General features: G+C 43.0%; 1 protein-coding gene and 1 long non-coding RNA gene across 4 annotated transcripts in view; both read left to right on the top strand.

Annotated features, from left to right (window-relative positions):
- LOC123606339 overlaps positions 1-16,106 on the top strand; it is a 43,310-nt gene extending 27,204 nt beyond the window's left edge. Inside the window, exon 2 of the long non-coding RNA XR_006716238.1 lies at positions 15,920-16,106. This is a non-coding gene — a long non-coding RNA (uncharacterized LOC123606339). The remainder of the gene's footprint in view (positions 1-15,919) is intronic.
- Positions 1-23,507, top strand: part of LHFPL3 (LHFPL tetraspan subfamily member 3) — a 570,149-nt gene that overhangs the window by 461,119 nt on the left and 85,523 nt on the right. The gene's annotated exons all lie outside the window — the stretch shown is intronic.

The raw sequence follows: 23,507 nt of genomic DNA, 5'->3' as shown, positions 1-23,507 counted from the left end.
CATGTCAATAGCAAAGAAGTAGAACTAGGATGGCTGTCCGTGTGGGCCCCTATTTTAAAAGCAGATGTTCATCACACAGCTAGTGATGTGTGTGGTCACATCAAATTCGAGAGCCAATGTTTCTGTAATAGTTTCTTCTCCATAGTAGCTGCTGGAAATTATGATTCTGCTAAAATATGCTCCGAGAACGTCCAACCAATCCTGCAGTTCGGTGTGCCAAGCCATTCCTTTCCTTCCTTATTTAATATAAAGTGAATTTAAAGGTGATCTGTACAGTGGTTGACTGGCAGCTGGGGAGAGTCAGCATCTCTGTCATCAGTGAGAAGTTGCCAATCACATCATATGTTAGACGAGGAAAGTCCAGGGCCTAGGCTAGAGGGCATTTGCTGGACTGATAGGAGAAATTACTGTGACTTCCATTTGATGAGAAAATAGCTATACCTAAATTCCTGTGGGCTTTTCCTACAATTTGAGTTTCTCAGAAGGCAAAATATATTCAGCAGAACAGAGAAGGGAAAAATAAATGACTTTGATAGTCCACTGCACAATCAAACTAGGTAGTCAGCACCTGGATAATAGAGCCACGGGGAAATTCCTAAAATCTTATGATCCTTTTCTAAAGTCTTTAATGTCCATTAGAGACTGATCACCTGATTCTACAAAGCCACCTGCCTTCATTCCCCTGAAAACCATTCTGGAAAACCAGGCCATGCTCTCTGATGGCCATTCCTCTTCTGAAGCCCAAGAATAATCCTTTGGTACAAACATAGAAGTGTATTATTTAGTCTTCCAGGAAACATGAAGGGAACCAATGAAATGAAGGAAATGCAAATCATGAGCTGTCACATAAGATCCTAATTACCATAATTTGACCCGCCTCCTTCCCCCTGCCGGAAAGTCAGCCTTCTGGATGAGAGGGAGCCAAACCAGCTAGATAACAGCCTTCTGTTCTCTCTCCCCAACCCTCCCCTGCTTGCTTTCTTCCTCTCTTCCTTAAATGATGTTCATTAAGACAGCAATTCTTCTAACAGTTTGTAAGCCTCAATTGTATTCGTGAAGGCTTTGCATGACTTGATAAAATGAGTTAAAGAAAAGGAATAGGAGTTGCAGTGGGGAGGGGGGGGGCGGCGCGGGGGGACGGGGGTGGTAAGCAGATACATGCTGTCTCTTTATTCCCCAAAGCAACTGTCAGTCTCAGAATATTTTCCTGGAACCTGCCAGAAATCTCTCTGGACTCATCCCTGTTCAATACAAGGGCAGTAAATTTAAAAGGTCCAGGTCTTCCTTAGTATGGTTTTAGAAAGTATTAATAATTCAGAAAAGGGCCAATTCAGATCCTGCGTGTCTACTCACATCAGTAACACCATGCCTCCCACCCCCACACAGCTCCTAAAATACTCCTGTTTCTTAGATTGCTCGCAGCGTTGCTTTGTCCCTGACTTCTAAACTATTTGAGGTAAGTCAACGTGGCGTCACTACTTATATTTATGGTGGTAAATGAGCCAGGCTGAGAGACATGCAAAAGATATTAACTTCATGCCTATTAGAATTCACCTAAAACATGCCCATTAAAATCTGGATCTAAAAAGCACACCCCTGCCCACATTGGTGCTGAGCTTTCTGCTTTTTGCTATGACAAGTGCTGCGGAACTGGGCCTACTGTCACCCTTCAGTTCATGTATGGGATGTGATGGCATGTTTCAATGACAGCTTTAAATCCACTTGCCGAGGCTTCAATAGTGCGGCCCCAATTTAGGACTCAAGCAAGCCCATTATTAAATCGCAAAGCACACAGCTCTGTGATACTATGTGCCCCTGACAGAGTGGAGGGACAATTCCACTGACCTTTTGTATTTTATAGCATTTGACCACACGGGCTGCTGTAGTTTCAACCAGTGTAGAGGTAAGATATAATTTAATAAAACAACTCACATGCTTTAAAGGAGCAAAAATGTCTTGGAGAAGCTGGCCCCCTTCTTAGTATTGGTGTGGGGACTGCTCATCAAGGAAGGCCAGGAATACTCCAAGCCATTGGAGATAGAGAGTAAAAGATCAGCAGGCCACGTGGGAAGGTCATGAGGTCAGTAAGCAAAGGGAGGAATTCATATGATATTGGGAGTTAGAGGCAAATCTATATTCTATATTCAGATGAATTGTGACAAGAGGGAGAAGCAGCTAGTCGAGTGAGAATAAGGAGGCCAAGCTGGAGTCAGGGACTACAAATCAGCAGGAAGGACATGACGGGAAACATAGATAAGCAGATAGATCACTTTGGGTGCTTCGGCAGCGAGTACCAGAAACTTCAACTCAAGGTAGCTTAAACAATAAGGACATTTTTTGGCAAGGATAACTGGAAGTCCAAAGGTAGGAGAAGCTTCAGGTTTGACTGACCACCCTCCCCCCACCCCACCCTGCCCTGGCCATTTATTTTATCAAGGACTGAGCTTTTTTCCATCTCTCAGCTCAAATGACAACCATGGTGGGTCACCCAATGGCTGTAAGTAGCATTTGGGCTTACATGCTTTCCTCCTCACATCCAGGGAAAGCGAAGGAGTGAGTCTTAGAAGCTGTCCTTGAAGAATGAGAAGAAACCTTCCCCAAAGCCCCTGCAAACCTCTCATAACCTCTCATTGGCCTGAATTATGTCTTGTCTCCCTTCCTGAACCATTTACAACCAGGTTAAGATTGTTTTGATTGGCAAAAGTCCATTCTGGGAACAAGAAAATAGGGTCAGATTTGCCTAACTTAATGGGCATCATGGAGGAGAGATAGATAGCTAATCAAAGTCACCTTCTTCCTGAGAAAGAGAAAAAGGATGTGCACACTGTGTGAATAGCTATAATAATCATCCAAATAATCATCCATGCCGCTCACTAAGTATTTCTGGCTTCCCACCTTCCTGGCACATGATGGGATCTTACTTCCCTGAGACCATGAGACTCATTTCAGTCAGCGGGTAGTGAGCAGAAGTGACACGTGTCACTGCCCAGCCAGACACTTTAATGGCCAATGTGAGGCCTTCAGACCTGTCTTTAATTCTGCTTGGGAGACCCGTGATTGCTCAGGATGGCGTTGTTGCTTCAGTATATATCCCAAACGAGGAGACCTGAAGTAGAGCCCCACAGAGCAGAACCCATGATGGAGATGAACAAGAAGTAAACCTTTGTTGGTAAAACCCACTAAGATTTTTTTTTTTTACCCCAGTGTATCTTAGTCTATCCTTGATGCCATGAACGGCACACACAGCAACAGCTGAGGTTAGTGTTACAGGATGTTTTACCTCAGTACTTGGAGTTCTTTGTCTCGCCGCTTTGAAGAATGAAGAGGTGGACACGAAATGAGCGGCAAGCAACAGTTTATTAGAGTATAAGATCAGAAAGGAGGAATAGTAGGAAAGCTCTCTTTAGAGAGAAGGGACATTCGAGAGTGAATGCCGGCAGCTATAGGCAAGGGTCCTTGTTTTATAAGGTTCTGGCCGCCCCCCCTCCTTGCCCTCCCTCCTTGTTTCTTCTCAGGTTCTACCCTTATTAGCTGGATAGCTCTAGGTGCTGGGTTGTCCATTCCTCACTGGCTCACTTCCATTGTATGAGGGGTGGTATATGACCATACCATTCTTTGTGGATCAGAGGTTGTATGGTCTACTACCTACTTTTAGTTAGGTCTTTTGTCAAATTCCTGAGGGAAACCTGAGGGGGAGTAGGTGGTATCTGTTATATTCTTAAGAGGGACCTTACACTTGAGAGGGTTTCCTATCGTCAGACTTTCCCAGCATTATTCCAAAATATGTCTTTCCCCACCCAGGGACCTCAGGTCCTAATCCTTTCTCTCTCTGCCTATTTTATCCTATATTTTTCCTATCATCTTAGCACTTGACATCTTGTCCTAGGTAGGGAGGCCAGGTAAGGTGGACCGCAGTCACCTCGCATAGGACCCCAGTCACATATCAGGTAGAGGTGGCCTGGTCAGAAGGAGCAAGTATATACTCAAGCCAGAAAAAAGAAAAGTTTTCCTGAGAATCCCCTCCTATCCACAGAGCTGCCACTATGGTTCTTGTCCTCAAGAGAAAAGAAAAAAATTATTCCTAATTTGTCCTTTTAAAGAATCTAATGATCTTTAAAAAAAAAAAAAAAAAAAAGAGTCTAATGATGTTAAGGGCAAAAATACATGCCTTGCATATAACAAATAAAAAGGAACCTACTTTCTATTGAATTTTTTTTATTTTTTAATGTTTATTTTTGAGAGATAAAGCACGTGAGGGGGGAGGGGGCAGAGAGGGAGACAGGATCCAAAGCAGGCTCCGTGCTGATAGCAGAGAGCCCAATACGGGGCTTGAACTGATGAACTGTGAGATCATGACCTGAGCCGAAGTCAGATGCTCAACCAACTGAGCCACCCAGGTGCCTCTACTGAATTTTTTAAATTAATTAGTCCATAATTTGGAAAAAAGAGTTACCCAGATCAAGGAAATCTGAATTCTTGTAAACAATTATTTAAGATCTGAAATGTATTTATGGAAAAAATAACCTGCAAAGTAAATAAAAATGTTAAGTCTCACACTCATCGAAATAAATTTTAGTTTTTGAAATGCATTTGAAATATGAAGGTTACCACTAATTGCTATGTATCTATAACTACACATAGGCAATGTTTATTGCTCTGATGTGTAGTCTTCCAAAACATTACAGTTCAGTACAATTTCATTTTATAATTGGCTTTTTTATTCAGATATGATTGACATAATATTGTGTAAATTTAAGGTATACAGTGTGTTGATTTGATACATTTCTCTATTGTAACATGACCGCCACTGTAGTGTTAGTGAATATTTCTATCATGCCATATAATTATCATTTCATTTTCGTGGTAGGAACATTTGAGATCTAGTCTCTTGGCAATATAATATTATTGTCTATAATCACATGCTGTGCCTTATATCTCCAGGACTACGTACTGGTTGTAAAGTTATACCCTTAAAGTCTCCCCAATTCCCCCATCTACCCAGTCCCTGCTAACCATCTTTCTACTCTTAACTGCCTTTTTTCTACAATGACAGCATTTCTAAAGTATAAACAAGTAGCGATAATATAAATTATCCTGGAACCAAGAATGATCAGTGCTGCTAAGTCTCTGAATATTTTGTGAGTTTTTACAGCCCAGTTCTCAAATGAAAATGAAACAGAAAAAGTCTCATTTTTTTTAGTGATTAATAGTTAAAATACCTCTTCCATATATTCACCCATATTTTCTTTCTCAAAAAATCTTTAAAAGCCAACTTCTGTGTTTGCTACTGCTTTTGGGGGGATTGGCTCTGACCTGGGTATATGGTAAAAATTTTCTCATGACCTCCACAAAAACACACTGTGGGGAATTCCTTGGTATAATCTGAAAATGATTTGGAGGAAGTTGTGTTTTTTTTTTCTCCCTGAGAGTAACATTGAAGATTCAGTAGGGTTTTTCTCCTGTAGATAATTTTTATTACTGCATTCAAAAACATCCTGTGTGGTTGTCGAGAGTTTGCAGAGCAGAATGCCGGGTAATTTTGATTAGGTCATAATCTTCAAAATAGGGTACAATTGCCTAGTGACAGGATGCTCGTTTTTCAATTTTTTTTTTTGCCCCTGTTTTAAAATGCAGTCATAATTCCCTGTGTGAGAGCTATTTTTACTATCCTCCTTTCAGAGATGAAAACACAAAGGCACAGAAATTGTTCTCAGGTTGTGTGCTGGCTTTTGCCAGGGCACTGGTCCAGGAACCAGAAGGTCTGGGCTCTGGGCTTGGGTCCTGGCTGGCTCACAGTCAAGCCAGCAAAGTCTGGATGGGAGTGAGTCTCAGACACTTACTGACGGCAAAGGTGTGCGGCACATTTACATTTGGGCAGCCATGCCAGCCTCACCTGGAGAAGAGACTCCCTCTCCTCTGATAAATGACCCTTCCAGGTCTGGCTGCTCCCCATGGACTGGTGAAGTGCAAGCACTGCCCATGCCCCACCCAGTGCAGAGAAGAAAACATGCCAAAGCCCCCAGGCCCTGGCCTCCCTCTTCCATGGCACAGTGGGGGAGGAGCGGGGTCTTCTAGGACTGCCCTTGGCACTGATGATATGGGCATTTAGACCCCACCGCCCCACCCCAGGAGCTGCAAGCAGACACTCTGACAAAAGAGCCTGCTGTGCAAGGGAGACGTGGGCATCTCTCCTAATGATTTCCCTCACGCTGTCCTTCCCACACACTCTGCCCTGAAGCACCTCGCTCTCCTTTTGCTTTTACCTTGATTAACGCCCCTCATAAGTTTGCCTTCCCACGACTCACCCCGCAGCTGCTGCCCTGGCATGCACGCGCTGTCTTGATCTTCCGGAGTTGTTTTCCATCTTCTTTCTTGGCAATCGCGTTGGCATCCTTCTTCCTCCTGACCCAAAGCCAGTAGGGGCCGGAGTCTCCTGTTCTGCTCTTCAGGTGACCTTCCTTCTTGCCAGACTCCAGCTCTAGCTTTTGTCCTTTGTTGCTGTTCCCTTTGAAAACCTACCTCATTGATAATTGAGCTTACATTTCAGCTTGCCTAATATACTTCTCTTTATTTGAAAGGCAAAAAGGCAAAATGGACTTTAAGTATGACTGTTGAAGGGAGTTTCTGTGAGCTTCCCAAGAGGCCTCAAGGTCTCTGGGATCTGTATGTGTGATGGGCTCAGGCTTCATTCCCTCCACCTGCCTATCCAACCACTCCTTGCCAGGGTCCTTCCAGGCTCCTCATCCTCAAGCCTCTCCTACCCTCCCTCTCTTTCTTCTGCCTTCCTTAACTTCATCTATTCCTGTTGTTTTTAATGTTTGTTTATTTTTGAGAGAGAGAGAGAGCACAAGCGATGGTGGGGAAGGGAGGAGGAAGGAAGAGGAGGAGGGGAGAGGGGCAGAGAGAAAGGGGGACAGAGGATCGGGGCTCGAACTCATGAACTGGGAAATCATGACCTGAAGTCAAAGTGGGACACTTAACCGACTGAGCCACCCAGGCGCCCCTCCACTCCTTCCCTTTTAACCACCCTTAACCGGCAACACTGACCACAGCTACTGTTTTTATTTTTCATTGTGAAATAATTTTTTTCTGATGATAATATGGTCTCTTCTCATCTGAGAAATACATTCTCTTCTGTTAGAATGATATCGAGCCTATGACTTGCAAAGTAATAACCCTGGCATTATTGGGTTCACAGAAGAATGTAAGCTCTGTGAGGGCAAGGATTTTTGTTGTTTAACTGCTTTATCTGGAGCCCAGGAACAGGCCCTGACATGTAGCAGGCATTCAATTCCTGTTTTTTGAATGATTGAGTGAATAAGTAAATACAATATATTCTTCTTTCTGGGGCTCCTTTTTCTTACAAAGGATCCCCGCATTGGCCACAACCATTCTTGTCTCCAAACCCTATTTCCAACTGCCAAATGCAGGATGCCTTAGAACAACACAGACACCTCAAATTTACCCTGTCTATAATGAACAAATTGTCCCTTTATCTCCCCACACCTTTGCCCCGCCACTATCATCAGCCTACCCACCCAAACACCTCTTGGAATACTCCTCAATGATCAAGTTCCTTTCCTTGCTAACCAGGGAGACAGCATGGGAAGGAGGAGCTGGGGCAAGGGGTAAGTGTTGAGATGATAGAGTTTCTATACACAGCCCCAACTCTGTTACCAAAACCAGGGAGTAGACAGGAAGCAAGAGTGTAATAGAAGCTCCAGATAGGTTCTGAAGGACCCAGAGCAGACAAAACCCTGGCTTAGCTTCCCTTTATGAGACTACCAGCCTCACACAGAAATCCACATAATCCAGCACCTGAGCCACAGGTTAGAAAAAACTGAGGGAGGTGACCAGGCAGATGAGCCTAAAAAGGTCTCTGGTTTCCCAAGAGCTGCTCCAGGGGCCTCGGAAGTTCCTGCTAGTCCCAGAGGGGACCAGAGAGGTTCTGAAAAAAACAGCGTCCAGGCAGAGCCTTGGGATCTGGACAAAGAGGCCACAAGAGTGTGAGGACTTGGAACTGGAAGGATATAGCTGAAATAGTGAATGCAAGCAGCTGGTGACCCAGTCGCCAAACATGACTGGGTACACTGCAGGAACACCAGTACAAAGCACCCAGGCCCCAGGACCAGTGCAGCCCAGCTAGGGCCCTCACAACGGGGACCAGCCCAGACCCAGTAAGGCCTCTCCCATCACCATGAGAACCTTTCCTCTACAGAAGGGTTTCAACTTACGATGGTGTGGCTTACTGTGTTTTGGCTTTACAGTGATGCGAGAGTGATATTCATTCAGGAGAAACTGTATTTCAAATTTTGATCTTTTCCCAAGGCTTGTGACATGCGGGACAATCCTCTCTCCTGCTGCTAGGTGGGGCAGCGAACTGTAGCTCCCAGTCAGCCATGGGACCACGAGGATGAATAACCGGTACACTTACATAACCCTTCTGTTTTTCACTTTCAGTGCAATATTCAGTAAATTACACGGGATAGTCAACAGTTTATTATAAAATAGGCTGTGTTAGATGATTATGCCCAACTGTAGGCTAATGTAAGTGTTCTGAGCATGTGTCAGTTTGGCTAAGCTGAGCTGTGATGTTCGGTAGGTTAGGTGTGTTAAATGTACTTTCAACTTTTCATGTTTTCAACTTAAAATGCATTTATCAGGGTGTAACCCCACTGTAAGTCAAGGACAATCTGTAGACTCATAAAACAAGAGGTTAGAGAGCAGGGTACAGAGGAAAGACCCTGAAAGTCTGAGTCTAACCAGAAGAGGTAGAGTTAGCCTGACAGGATGTATGGAAGAGTGGGATTTCTTTTTTTTTTTTAATTTTTTTTTTCAACGTTTTTATTTATTTTTGGGACAGAGAGAGACAGAGCATGAATGGGGGAGGGGCAGAAAGAGGGAGACACAGAATCGGAAACAGGCTCCAGGCTCTGAGCCATCAGCCCAGAGCCTGACGCGGGGCTCGAACTCACGGACCACGAGATCGTGACCTGGCTGAAGTCGGACGCTTAACCGACTGCGCCACCCAGGCGCCCCTAGTGGGATTTCTTTAGTTGGTACCAAGGTGTTTCTTTCACATGTATTTTTTTCTCCCTTACCATTGGCTGAGAGCTATCAAAAATGAACAACTGATTATAGACAATAAAAAAGCTGTGATTTTTTTTTTTGAAATTTGAGTTGTAGTAGTACATTTTTGACACTGCTATACAAAAATCATCACTATTGGGGCGCCTGCGTGGCGCAGTCGGTTAAGCGTCCGACTACAGCCAGGTCACGATCTCGCGGTCCGTGAGTTCGAGCCCCGCGTCGGGCTCTGGGCTGATGGCTCGGAGCCTGGAGCCTGTTTCCGATTCTGTGTCTCCCTCTCTCTCTGCCCCTCCCCCGTTCATGCTCTGTCTCTCTCTGTCCAAAAAATAAAATAAACGTTGAAAAAAAAAATAAAAAAAAATAAATCATCACTATTAATCTCACCCCCAGTCCGGCCCTTTGCCACCATCTAGAAGTAGACTAGAACGTGCAGACTACAGTTGGCCTTCAAACAACATGGGTTTGAACTGTGTGGGTCCACTTATACACGCATTTTTTCCCCAAAATACAGTACTATAAATGTATTTTCTCTTCCTTACGATTTTCTTAATAACTTTTTTTAGTTTTATTGTAAGAATACAGTATATAATACATACAACATACAAAATATGCTAATCAAGTATTTATGTTATCAGTAAGGTTTCTTGTCAATAGGAGGCTATTAGTAGTTAAGTTTTAGGGGAGTCAAAATTTATACAGATTTTCAGCTGTGCAGGGGGTCAGCGCCCTAAACCCCTACGTTGCTCAAGCATCAGCTTATATCTCCAAAACCGTCTCACATGGATGTTCCATTCTTCCATCCCCAGTGTCAATGCTGAGATTCACTTTGGCCATCTCTTACCTACATGGTGTGACAGAACTCTGTCTCCCCTCTTTCCAACCCATCCTCATTCACATGGCTCCCCAGCTTTCAAATCTATGATCGTGCCCCATGACTAATGGGTGATGTTCAAACTCCATGTTCAATCTTGTCCTAGAAGCCCCTTCCTAATCTAGTCCTAGGCAAGCCTGCCCTACTACAGTACCTCCTCTTTCACACATTGCAAGTTCAAGCAACAACTATTTACCATTCCTAGAATAGACCAAGTGCTTTCCCTCCACTAATTTCTGCACTTGCTATTTCCCCCACTCAGGGTGACCTTTCTTCGTTTGTGGATCACATTCCTAAACTTACAGTTCCAAGGCCATGGCCATATGTGCCAACATCATTATTAGCCTTTATTGCATTGTATCATGATCTTCAGTTTGCATATCTAACCCCACACTTGAATTAAACTCCTAAAGGTCAGGAACCATATGTGGATTAATCTTTATAGCCACACGTTTCTACCATGCTCACTCCTTCCACCCTACTTACCTTAACAGAGGGACAGCTGACCTATTCACAAATCAGAACTCCTGCTCCCTCCCCTCATCCATAGTAGATCGACTTCCACACCAGCTTAAAGGACTGACAAATAGAAGGAATATTGGTTTCAGTTCCCACTTACCCTGTTGGCTAGATATCTTCGTGCAGGGCACAAACTACCCATCTGTATGCAATAGCCCTACATGTAAGGTGTAATAAGAGCAAAACAAATCTTTGTTGATGAATGAACTTATTTAGAAAATAGCCCCTCTACCTTTGTCCTTTTTATGTTACATGAATTGTATTTCTGTCATTTATATAGTTTCTATATCACACTATATCCAATAATCAAACATTCTTCAGCATGCCATTGATAAACTAATGTCAGGCTTACCCACAGAAACTTGTGCTATGATATTTGCACCATCATTGAAAAATTAATTATTTACCAACATTTTGTTATGTGCTCAGCACAGGTACTCAGTAAATGCTTATTAAATAAAACTGACATTAATATTTGAAATTGTATTGCAGTTCCTTTAATGGGTACAGTATAACCATTATCCCCATCTTGTCTCTGAAAAAAAGTGAACTGTATTCAGAGACTGGATTTTAGGTACCAATTAACTGCACCATAAAAATAACAGCAACCTGAACATTAATGGGATATCGGTGGCTTATCAAACTATAGGTGTGTTTGTCTCTTACTAATGGCTCTAACACCCCACCAGTTGGTGTGTGGCCCCACACCCCACACAGCCTAGTCACAAATTCAATGTCCAAACTAACCTAGAGTCCAGGCAAAGCCAACCAAAAACTCTGGTGCAAGTTGAGGTAAAATGAAATGTTAACACATATCCCTTCATTTCTGGAGTGAGGATAGAGAAGGGAGTAAGAGAATTTTAGATCTACAAAGGCCACAGTGCATGTCACTAAAGACATTGTGCTATAACATACTTTGATTTTTTTAATAAGGTATATTAGCCATAAATCTGCTCTAGAAGACACTACAAATTCCTATGCAGGATATATAAGCATCTCGGAACTCTTATGATTCTCTAGGCTGCTAAAAATACCACAGAGACAAAGATGAAAGTAAAGTGATACCACCTCCTTTATCTCTAATCTTATATACCTCACATTAAGACAGTTCACTATGGGCTACATATTTTAGGTGAAGTATTTATCACTATAGGTAAAATAATTTGCCAACTCCAAATAAAACTGTGGAGGATTCAAAAGTTCCCTTCAAATAAGCTATGGAATGTTAATGACCCTAAAATGTGTCAAATGAATGTTAGTTTCTTCCTCTGTGTCAGTCAGGACCTTTTCAGTTACAAATCAGAAAACTTGACCCAAACTGGATTTAGCACACTAGAAATAACTCACTTAAGGCACAGCTGACTCAAGGCGCATTCAGCAATAACGTCAGGACTCATCTCTTCTTCTCCTTCTGCTATGTTACCTTCAGTCTTGGGCTTTATGTCATAGCAGATGGAGTAGCAACTCCAGGCCCTAGGTCCTCTCTAGCTTTAAATCATTCTGAAAAATAGGGCATATCTTTCCAGGATTCCCAAGAAAGTTTTGTTGTTTTTCATTGACTCTTGTTGGATCATATTTCCAAGTCTCAGCCAGTCACTATCACTCAGCATGTGACATTCTGATTGACCACACTTGAATGTGTCCACCTCTAGAGCTGAGAGTGCCAGAATTACTTTAGAAATGATGGAAAGGGCTTTCCCTCAAGGGAAAATCTAGATATAATTACCAGAGGAAAGACGAATAGATAGAAAGGCAGGGGGTGGGGGGGGGGGGGGGACAGATGTCTGCCACGCCTCTTTCTTCCCTGTGGTAGCCTCCCCCACTGATCCCCAACTTTTGGCTTTCTGCCCTTTTATAATGCCTTCTCCTTAAGTGTTGATGGGACCTATGCCTTGTTCCTAATCAATAGACTATGGAAATGGTGATGGAATGTCACTACCACGATTAAGGTGTAAGACTATGACTTCCATCTTACTAGTAGACTCTCTCTATGACCTTTGTGGCTTTGATGCTTTGATGAAGCAAGCAGCCATATTGAAGAGGCCCACATGGGACAAAACTGAAGATTGCTTCTGGATAAGAACTGAAGCCTTCAGTCCTATAGCCCTCAAAGTACTGTATTCTGACAACCACATGAGTTTGGAAGTATATCCTTCCCCAGGCAGGCTTTCAGATGAGACTTCAGCTCTTGCCAACACTTTGATTGCAGTTTTGTGAGAGATACTGAGACAGAGGACACAGAAATTAGATAATAAATGTGTCCTATATTAAGCCACTACGTTTGTGGTACTGTTGTTATGCAGCAATAAACAACTAATGCCTTCCTTTTTCTTCCCACATGTCTTTCAGAATCTCTCCCAGATCTGCTTGCTCCTCCCATCCAGAATGCAATGCCAATCTTGAACAGTAGAAGCTTATATACCCTGGGAAAGGCCTAGTGTTCTCTGCTTCCCTTTCACTCCTCTCTTTTTTTTTCTAATTTTTAAATTTTATTTAAATCCAAGTTAGTTAACATATAGTGAAATAATGATTTCAGGAGTAGAATTTAGTGATTCATCACTTGCCTATAACACCCAGTGCTCATCCCAACAAGTGCCCTCCTTAATGCTCATCACGCATTTAGCCCACCTCCCACCCAACATGCTTCCAGCAACCCTCAGTTCTCTGTATTTAAGAGTCTCCCATGCACTCTCCTCTTTCAACTGGGCCCTCACCTCATTTTTAGGTTCAGAGAAAGCATCTGAGCCAATTTTCACAGATTCCTCAGGTTTTAACCCAAAGGAAAGGACTTTTAGTGATATTTTTCACTGATAATATCTGGGTCTCTTTGGGCATCCCTTAAGTTCTTCTGTACAGAAGTCAGCTCCACACATAAGTGCAGAGCTGAAGGGTCAGGAAGCATTTTGGACCCCAAAATAACTCCTCCTTGAGAGACAGAGATGACTCAAAATGTCATTCTCGCTAATGGCAAGTCATGACTGCCTGTGATGATGTGAACAATTCTCACCTGTTACTGTCTTTGAAGTCCTCTCCTATCTGGAGTCACCATGAATGGCCAGAGTTGACCTACGTGGCCTCACCCCAGCCTTCTTTCTGTCTTCAGTTCCTTCCTCTTCTTCTCTGTAACGCTTTTCAGGATGCACAGCTGCAGCCTCACAGAGCCCAGACCGCAGTTGCACTGAAGGAGGATTCACAGTGCTGCACAAAAGCTTCCGGCCACCAAAGCACAAAGCCTTTCCTTCAGTCGGGGTCCAGGGTCTCTCAGTTCTTCAGAGAACCATAATCTTCCATGGAGAGTCATATTTCCTCTTCCCTATGGGGCCTTTGAGACTGACCCCAAGTCCCCTTTCTGCTCACACCCGTCTCCTCTCTGCCCAATCCGTACTTTTTAGACTGGATCCCTTACCCTTCAGGGACCAGGTTGACCCTAGGCACATTGCTTCATCTGAAAGCTGAGCTTTATTCTTCTGTGGACTCTGATTCTGCAAGTCCGTATAGTATTTGAATCTCCTTGCAGAGTAACCCATGCAGAATACATTTCATGATTAAGCACTAAAGAGGCAACAGGTGGCGCATTTGCGGGTAATTAAAGCTGCCGTAGGCTATGTTATAAAGCATGAGACCGACAGTGCAGGAATTACAGCAATCCTGGGTGAAGAAACTGTTCTGCCTGTCACGTGGCTGTTGCTACATGCGAGCTTTCAGACAAAGAACAGAATCGGGGGAAGCTCACTACTTTTTTTCTAATTAACGTTTGGGTCATTTGGCTAATAACCGCTTGAAGATGCTAGGCATTTGTTTCACTCGGCATTTTTTCCTAGAGTTCTGCTGCCATATGTTACAAAGCATAATGATTCACTCATACTTAAGTTTCAGTTTGTACAGGACCGAGCTATTCGTAGACTGTTTAGAGATGCGTTACATCTTTTGAATTATTAATTCAAGATAAAACCCATTCTGTTAGGGGGAATTTTTCTGCCACCGTTTATCCCAAGAATCCACAAATGGCTCTTGACCTCTGAAGTTTTTCCTAAACCAATAAAGGGATTGCGTGGATCCCAAAGTTGTTTTTGGTAAATATACACATTCTGGATTCGGGGAACCAAAGTATCAAAAATCTCTTTCCAGTACTGGTTCGTGTTCTCTCCGTGACTGTGAACATTTTCTTTGGAGTGTGTACTAAAACAAAGAACACTTAGGATCTTTTTTGGATGTTTGTTGTGTTCTTTGATCTGAACATCATCTGAATGTTTTCAACATGAAAAACAAACCAAAATGATTAAATTCTCTTGACACCTTCTAGAATGAGAATTAATTATTTGTTACTGCAAGGGGTCCTTTTGCCTTCATTCAGTTGCAAACGAAATATTTATCAAGCCCCTGTAGGGCTGGGCCCTGGAATGAGGAAAGGGTCCCCAACAAACTCGTGCCACAGGCCATGCCCGAGATCAACTATCTGCCCTCACCCTCATAACTGCCAAAGCCAGTGGCCTCATTTTATTCGCATTGCCTCTCAGGCATTAAACACTACCTTTGCAAGTTCTCTTCTTTTCTCAGTCCTCTCCTCCTTCTACATGTTCTTCCTAATAACTTCATTTATTTCTGTGACCACGTTGTGAGGTGAACTGTGTCCCCCCCCCCCTCCCAAAAAAGACATGTTGGAGTCCAAACCCCCACTACCTTAGAATGTGACCATGTTTGAAAGTACCATCTTTTGTTTTTTTAATGTTTATTTTTTTTTTTGAGAGAGAGAGAGAGAGAGAGAGAGAGAGTGTGCACAACTGGTAGAGGGGCAGAGAGAGAGCGCGAGAGAGAGAGAGAGGGAGACACAGAATCCAAAGCAGGCTTCAGGCTCCGAGCTGTCAGCGCAGAGCCCGATTTGGGGCTCGAACTCACAAACCGTGAGATCATGATCTGAGCTGAAGTTGGATGCTTAACCAACTGAGCCACCCAGGCCAAAAGTACAGTCTTTACAAAGGTAATAAGGTTAAAATACAGTCACAGATTAGCTCCTAATCCAATATGACTGTGTCCTTATAAAAAGGGAAATTTGGACACATGACAGACATACAGGGAGAAGGCCATATAAAGGCAACGGCAGAGATTGGGGTAATGCTTCTACAAGCCAAGGAACACCAGAGATGGCCAGCACGCCTCCAGAGGAAAGAATCCTGGGACACATCCTTCCTCATGGCCCTCTGAAGGAAACAGCCCTGCCAAACACCTTGATCCTAGACTTTTAACCTCCAGAACTCTGAGACCTTAAGCCACTCGGTCAGTGCTACTTTGTTATGGCAGCCCTAGAAAATAGATACAGATCTCAACTCCTAAATTTTTATTTCCACCTCAAAACCTTCTACAAAACTGCCTAATTGGCAAGGGAGACACAGGCTTCTCAAACTTATGTGAAGGACTTATTTAGCCCAATGCTTATTCCAGAACAAGTTCTCAGTGAAAGGTAATGGTGTTCCTCTCACTACTGCTGCTGCTGAAGATAAGCATGATGATGTTGGTGAGGCAGCAGAGGAAGAAGGGGGAGAAGCAGGAGAAAAAGCAGGAGAAAAAAGAGCATGAATCCACTGAGCCTGGCACCTCTTTGTGAAATAAAAGGTTGTAAACAATCTCAGCAAGATGTTTATCTTTTCTATCTTTGTACTTCCCCCACCCCCACTCCCATCCCACCCAAAGAGTATAAAAGAGACTCATGACTGAATCTTCTGAATGTCTGTTCTCGCTGAACACATTGGTGGGCACTGGTATTTGATCACTAATGGATAGATACCCTTGAGAGGAAATCCCACCCAGTTCCTGGTCCCCTTGTTCATTCACCAGATGTATTTATTTGTGGTCAGGTAGTCTGGAACTCTGCCTCATTCACCAGCACTAGCCTCCATCCAAGTAGAAGAGGGAAAAAGTGATATGATATGTGCACACAAGGGTTGCGTCTGTGATTTAAGTGCTCTCTCTGACTACTCTTCTCCCCCGTCAGCCACATTCTTTCTCGGACAGAGATAAGGAGCATAAAGCAGCAAACTCTGCCCTTCTCCTGCAGGAACCAGAGTTCCCAGGTTATTGTAAATGGTACCATTTATCAAGCACTGCTAGATATTCAAAACATGGTCAGATGCCTACTTTGTATTCATTATTCCAATTGATCCCACCAACCCCTGCTTCCAGCATGGAAGCAACGTTATTCCCATTTTTGAAAGTGCCGCCCCCCTCACAAGTGTCTGAATGGCCCAAGATCATCCAGCTAGGAAATGGCAGAGCTGAGATTTGAACCTATGTCTCTGTGACTGCTCTGCTTAGGACCCTGGAATGGTGACTGGTGCATAATAGGTGCTCATAAGTATTTCGTGGCCTAAATGACTCCAAAGCCTGTACTCTTTCCACAACATGGTAAAATTCTCTAAAACTGGAGCAGAAGAGCTGGAGAAGACAGAAATTCAAGGCTAAAGCTCTGGGTAACAGAAGTCTGGGTATGGAGAGATAAATACTCTTTTTGTTCTACTAATGGCTGATTTAACCAACTTGTAGCGATTACACACACAGGAAGGCAATATTTATTAGATACCTTAAGGCCAGCAAGTCTTAAAAACGGGTGTGAGCAGAATACACACACACACACACACACACACAAGAATGAAATCTTGCCATTTGCAACTATATCGATGGAACTAGAGGGTATTATGCTAAGCAAAGTTGGTCAATCGGAGAAAGACAACTACCATATGACTTCACTCATATGAGGACTTTATGACACTGAACAGATGAACACGGGGAAGGGAAGCAAAAATAGTATAAAAACAGGGAGGGGGACAAAACATAAGAGACTCTTAAATAGGAAGAACAAACAGAGGGTTGCTGGAGGAGTTGTGGGAGTGGGGGATGGGCTAAATGGGTAAGGGGCATTAAGGAATGTACTCCTGAAATCATTGTTGCGCTATATGCTAACTAACCTGGATGTAAATTAAAAAATTAATTTAATTTAATTTAATTAAAAAAAATAAAATGTAGATCTTGGAGAAAGATGAAAATATCATTTATATGTGGAATCTAAAAAAGGTGAACTCATAGAAACAGAGTAGAATGGCAGTTGCCAGAGGCTGGGGGTGGGAGAATGGGAGATGTTGATCAGAGGGTACAAATTCCCAGTTATATGACAAATAAGTTCTGGGGATACAACATACAGCTTGGTGGTCATAGTTAATAATATTGTGTTATACTTGAAATACTTGCATACTTAAATTTTGTCAAGAGAGTAGATCTTAAATATTCTCACCACAGAAAAGAAATGATAATTAGGTGATGTGACAGAGAAGTTAACTAACCTAAGGTGGTAATCATTTTGCAATATATAAGTATATCAAATCAGCCCACTGTACACCTTAAACTTGCACGGTGTTATATGTCAGTTATGTCTCAATAAAGCTGTGGGGGGCATTAAAAAAATAAAAAGTAAAGTGCAGGTCCCTCAGCCTAGGGCTCTCCAGAAGTTTATAAATCTTTTAACATCTTTTTCCTAAATGTCAGCTTCCATAGACAGGCAGGAGAGGTACATATGCCTTCAGATTCTTTTCTTAAGACGTGTGCTGAAAAGAGTGAACAAAATGTGAGTTCTTTCCAATTTCCACTTAGGAGAGCAGACTAGTGAATGTTGCCGTGGGTACCAGAGAAACCGTCCGCATCTGCCTTTGAGGGGCTGAGCTTAGACACAAGGACAGGTTTTCTATTAGGAAATATCCCAAAGTCCTTGATCCAAGGTCAACTGTGTTCTCTAGTTCTTGATACAATTCTTCTTAAAATATATTGCTTTTAATTTTGGATTACTGATAAATAGTATTTTCTATAAATAATCTTATGTCCTATAACATACAAGTCCTATTTTATACACATGTACATACACTTATACATACACACACACACACATATACGTATACATATGCATATACATAGTACCAAATCAATAGCTTAAGGAGCTCACTATGAAAGGTAAGAGAAGAAGAGTCTGACCCAAACAGCACAGAGGAAGTTCATTCTCCTGTGGCTCAGACACCCTGGATTTGAATGTTAGTCATTTCACTGAGGACTCTTCTGAGCACAACAATATGCTGTGTGCACTGAGCCAGGCGCTGGGGATGCAATGATGAGCAGGATGAACATAGTTCTGAGCCACTCAGAGCCCCTCAGAGTCTAAAAGAAAGCAATTAGAATAAATTGTGGTAAGTGCTCCACTAGGAAAGATGTAGGCTATACCTGGAATGAATCTAGTTTAGAAGGGCCAGAGAAGGCTTCTTGGAGGAAGCAACAACCAGGTGAAGAGAAGGAGCATCACAGACCAAAAGTGTATATGCAGGGACCAGAGGGACAGTGGGCATGGAGCTGAGGTCCTGAATGCCTGGAGGGTAAAGGATAATATGTGGAATGCCAAAAGGAGCAGCCAGGGGGTTAGCTATGGTGAACCCTGTGAGCCACGGACTTCATCCAAGGCCAATGAGAAGTCATTGCAGAGATTTACACAAAGTGTGATGTGATCCCACTTATGGTTCAAAGGGTGGAAATCAAGTTGTAGAGAAGCAAGACTAAAGGTAGGAGGGCCAGTGAGAAAGCTTCATGGAATAGCCCAGGCAAGAGATGATGACATATGGGCAAGTACAGTGGCGGGAAAATGGAGACGTACTCGTTTGGAGGAGGTTTCACAAGACTTGGTGAGAGAGGGTCATTCTTGGGCTCCACTTTGAACCACAGGAAGAATGATCGTGCCTATAACTGAGAAAGGGAACATCAGTAGAATAGTGGAGTAGTCAGGTGGAGACATGGGAGGAAGTTGGAGAAGGAAGGACATGAGTTGTTTTTGCTAGGATGACCACATCATTTATCGTCCAGACAGACATACATTTGAAAATAGAAGGAGGCGTGAAGGGTGCTATTGGGACAACAACATAAACTGAGGCTATACCTGGCAAACCAGACTCTTGGTCATTCTAGTTTGGGGACATATTGAGGTTGGAGTTAGCGATAATATATCCAAGTGAAGATATCAAGCAGGCAGTAGATATATGTGTCTAACCTTGAGGTGAAATTCTTGACCAAAGACTTTTCCCAACAGGGAAACACATTTTAGGAGGTTGGTTTTTTTCCAATTGCTTTATGGTACTTAATTAAGACACATTTTATGACTATTTTCACTGCACATGCCAAAATAAACTGGCAGCTAAGGATCCTTGCTCTATCCTTTCCTTCCAGTGTATCTCATATCAGGTAGGCCCAGGGGAAATGTCTCCAGCTTGAAGTCAGAGTCAGGATGAATGTGATCGAGGCACCTTGCCTAAGGTTAGACTTTAGCGGAGGTCAGTTAAGAGAGTAAGAATGGATGAGCACATGTGTATCCCCAAACCTCAGGGGGAAAAAGCTCAAAAAACATAGTCTACTGACTTTGGATTCGTGGCATCATTTTATATCTGGGTGACAGCATGTTGTTGCTGTGGTTGTTATAATCATTAGCAATTATCATTATTATTATGACAGATGCCACACTGATGCTAAGCATTAGTCTTTGTCAACGCTAGCATAAATGAATGCATATATTAAAGTTCTTTCCACTTTTAGTTCATTCTCATTTTGAAGCCTCACCCTGAAATAACATGAAGACATTTATTGCTGTCACCTACTCACTGATTGTATCATCATAAGAGAAAACTTTTCTAGGGCGCCTGGGTGGTTCAGTTGGTTAAGCGTCTGACTCTTGATTTTGGCTCAGGTGATGATCTCACAGTTTGTGAGACTGAGCCCTGCATGGGGCTCTGCGCTGATAGTGTGGAGCCTGCTTGGGATTCTGTCTCTCCCTCTCTCTCTGCCCCTCCCCTACTCGCGCGTTTTCTCTCTCTCAAAATAAATAAATAAACATTTATTTAAAAAGAGAGAAAACTATTCTAGAGAAGGTACACAACAATGAAGAATTTGGCTGGTTAAGTCTGCAGAATTAAAATATGCCACAAACAATAAAGGTTTAGGTTATTATTTGACAATTTGTTAACTTAAATGCAATAATTATTTCTCTAATGATAACAAAATTGCAGCAAGTTAAAATTCAAGAGTGGCCAGTATGGAGACTCAGGCTTCTCCCAGTGTCTGAACCACCATGAACCCTTTTGTCATATTTGCTGTCTTACTTGGAAAGTGGTCGATAACACTTTTCTTCATGACAATCTAGAAACTCTCTGTCAGAACTTTATTTTTTGGGCATAACCACTGCTGACAGAGAGCCCAGCAGCTTCTGAGAAAGCAGTGATCTCAAAAAAGAAAGGGCAATAACCCAGATGGCCCTCCCTGGTATAATGGATGAATAAATTGGTATATTCATGCAATGGAATACTATACAGCAATGGAAATTTCAAAACCACAGCTACCCACATCAACATGAATAAGCCTTAAAATGTACAATGTTGAGTAAAAGAAGGAAAATATGAAAGAATGTATACAGTATTATTCTAGGATTGAAAATTGGCCTTGGGGTGGGGGGGGGGGGTATCTGGGTGGCTCAGTCAGTAAGCGTCTGACTTCAGCTCAGGTCATGATCTTGTGGTTCATGAGTTCGAGCCCCGCATAGGTCTCTGTGCTGACAGCTCGGAGACTGGAGCCTGCTTCAGATTCTGTGTCTCCCTCTCTCTCTGCGCCTCCCCCACTCATGCTCTGTCTCTCTCTGCCAAAAATAAACATTAAAAACATTTTTTTTAATTAAAAAAATTGGACTCGGAATATTGTTGAGATGTGTACCCACCTGATAACCCAATAAAGAAAAGTAAGGAAGTGATCATCACCAATATCAGAATAGTGTTACTCCCAGGGAAAGGAGTTGGCATGTGATTGGGGAGAAACACATGGGGTTTCCAGGATTCTGTCAATGTCCTGTTTCTTGACCTCGGTGCTGGTTACATGAGTGTTCATTTTATAATGGTTAGACCGCATTTGTATTTTCTGCACTTGTCTGAATGTGTGCTGTACTTCACCAAAAAAAACATTAAGAGCTAATGTTAAATAAGCTGAAGAGACTACTTGAGTAGTAGATGCGGGAAGGCCGAAATCTGTACATTTTAAAATGCTAATTATAATAACGTATCCAAAGGGAACAGGAATTCTTCCAATTCTACCTTTCCTCCCTCTGTTCAGAGTGCTTCCCCAATGCCGCCCCATCTCAGACCGGCCTTTCTCATAGTTCCACTCAACTCTGTCCCCCAGCCCCACCCACAGGGTCTCACACCCTGGACTCTCTCTTGGTTTGTGACACAAGGAGAGATCACCTCTTGGCAGACTGCAGTTATGATGATTGGGGGATGTAGGAAAAGTGCCACACTACCTCATAGCACTACTGAGAAAAAGAGGCTCATCAGTAAGAATGGCCTCCTGCCAAACTTACAGTATGGGCAATGTATCCCCCTCTTTGAAGAATGATGGATTTATGCATGGAACTGCTCTGCTCATTCAGAATGGAGAGGCCAAACCCCTCCTTATAGCTGATCATAATATTCTATATAGGCCAGTACCCCCTTTCCAATGAGGGGAATTAGCCCCATGGTGTACTTTCTGTTACCTGTTCTGGGCCATTCTTTTTTAATGTTTATTTATTTATTTTGTGAAAGAGAGCACGCATGTGTGGAAGTGAGCAGGGGTGAGGGAGAGACAGAATCCCAAGCAGGCTCTGTACTGTCAGCACAAAGCCAGATGCAGGATTCGATCTCACAACCGTGAGATCATAACCTGAGCTGAAATCAGAGTAAGACATTTAACCCACCGAGCCACTCAGACACCCCACCTGTTCTGGGACATTCTATAATAGTCTTGACCCTTCTTGAGTAGGAGACAGATCCCTGCCTAAAAGAACAATTTGAAGAACTGAGCGCTATAGGAACATCTTTATTCTTAACTGTTCCTGGAAAAATCGTTTTTACAAAAACCATCTCTGCTAGTATACGCCAAGCTTTTCCCCAACTAGGCCCACCATGGACCACAAGAATCCTCAGCTTGGGTAAGAATTGTGTCTAAAATTCTCATAGCTGTTACAAACCTACTTTCCTTTCAGCCTAGCAGGATCCCATCCTGCTACCCAGCATTTCAGGGTCTGTATGAAGGTTCAGAGCTGTGTGAATCACTATGCTGTCTCCTGAGGTTGCTTCATAAAAGGATGCATTTGCCAAAGATAATCAGATAGTCTATACAAAGCATAAATGTGAGCTCTAGCTTGAACCTATTCTATTTCCTTGGATTTGAAATCATCACCTTTGATCTTAATTTTAGTCCTCTGTGGTAACCATGGTTTCAGAATCCTTCTTTCAATTACTATGAGCTGTTGCATAAAAGGGATGTTGGGTTTAATCTCTTAAGCCCCCTCTGAAATTTCTGCACGGGGCTGGGTGGCAACTCACTTATAAAATGAACTTCAGATGTTGCTTTCAAAGGCAGACAGAGGCTGTCAGAGCTGAGTGTATCATTTTCAGGACCCTCAACATGGCAGAACGCTCAGGCCTAGACAGCCTTTGCCCCATGTGGAAACATCCCATCTTGTTCCAGTTATCACCTCTACCTGGAGCCTCCCAGTCTTTAGCTTGCTTAACACCACTATACTTTTTTAATAAAATGCTCTTTCCAAGCCTGCCTCGTTAACTCTCCATCTTCTGGCCTTCCAGAGTCCTCTATCTGGGTCAAGAACACACCTCGGGCAATGACCACCTTAACTTCTGAGCAGCTAGCTCGCCCAATCTTTCTGTGGCTCCCCTCCAACTTCTTCTTCTCCTCTCTCATCCACTTTCCACCCAGTCCGACTGTGGCCTGACTACCCCAAGCCTCAGGGACTTCTCCCTGCTCTGAAGTTAGGAGCTCCCCCACTCTGCCTCCCAATGCTCTTCACATAGTATTGCTTTGTACTGCTGTTTATCTCTGTCTGTTTAGGGCTGGATTGCTTGTCTTTCTTATAATTTCCCTGAGGGAAGAACCCTGTCCAATAACTTGTGTGCACAACTGACACTCTGCT

This window comes from Leopardus geoffroyi, chromosome A2 (assembly GCF_018350155.1).
Source record: "Leopardus geoffroyi isolate Oge1 chromosome A2, O.geoffroyi_Oge1_pat1.0, whole genome shotgun sequence".
Taxonomy (NCBI): Eukaryota; Metazoa; Chordata; class Mammalia; order Carnivora; family Felidae; genus Leopardus; species Leopardus geoffroyi.
Note: the sequence above shows the minus strand (reverse complement) of the source record. Positions and strands in the feature narration are given on the sequence as shown.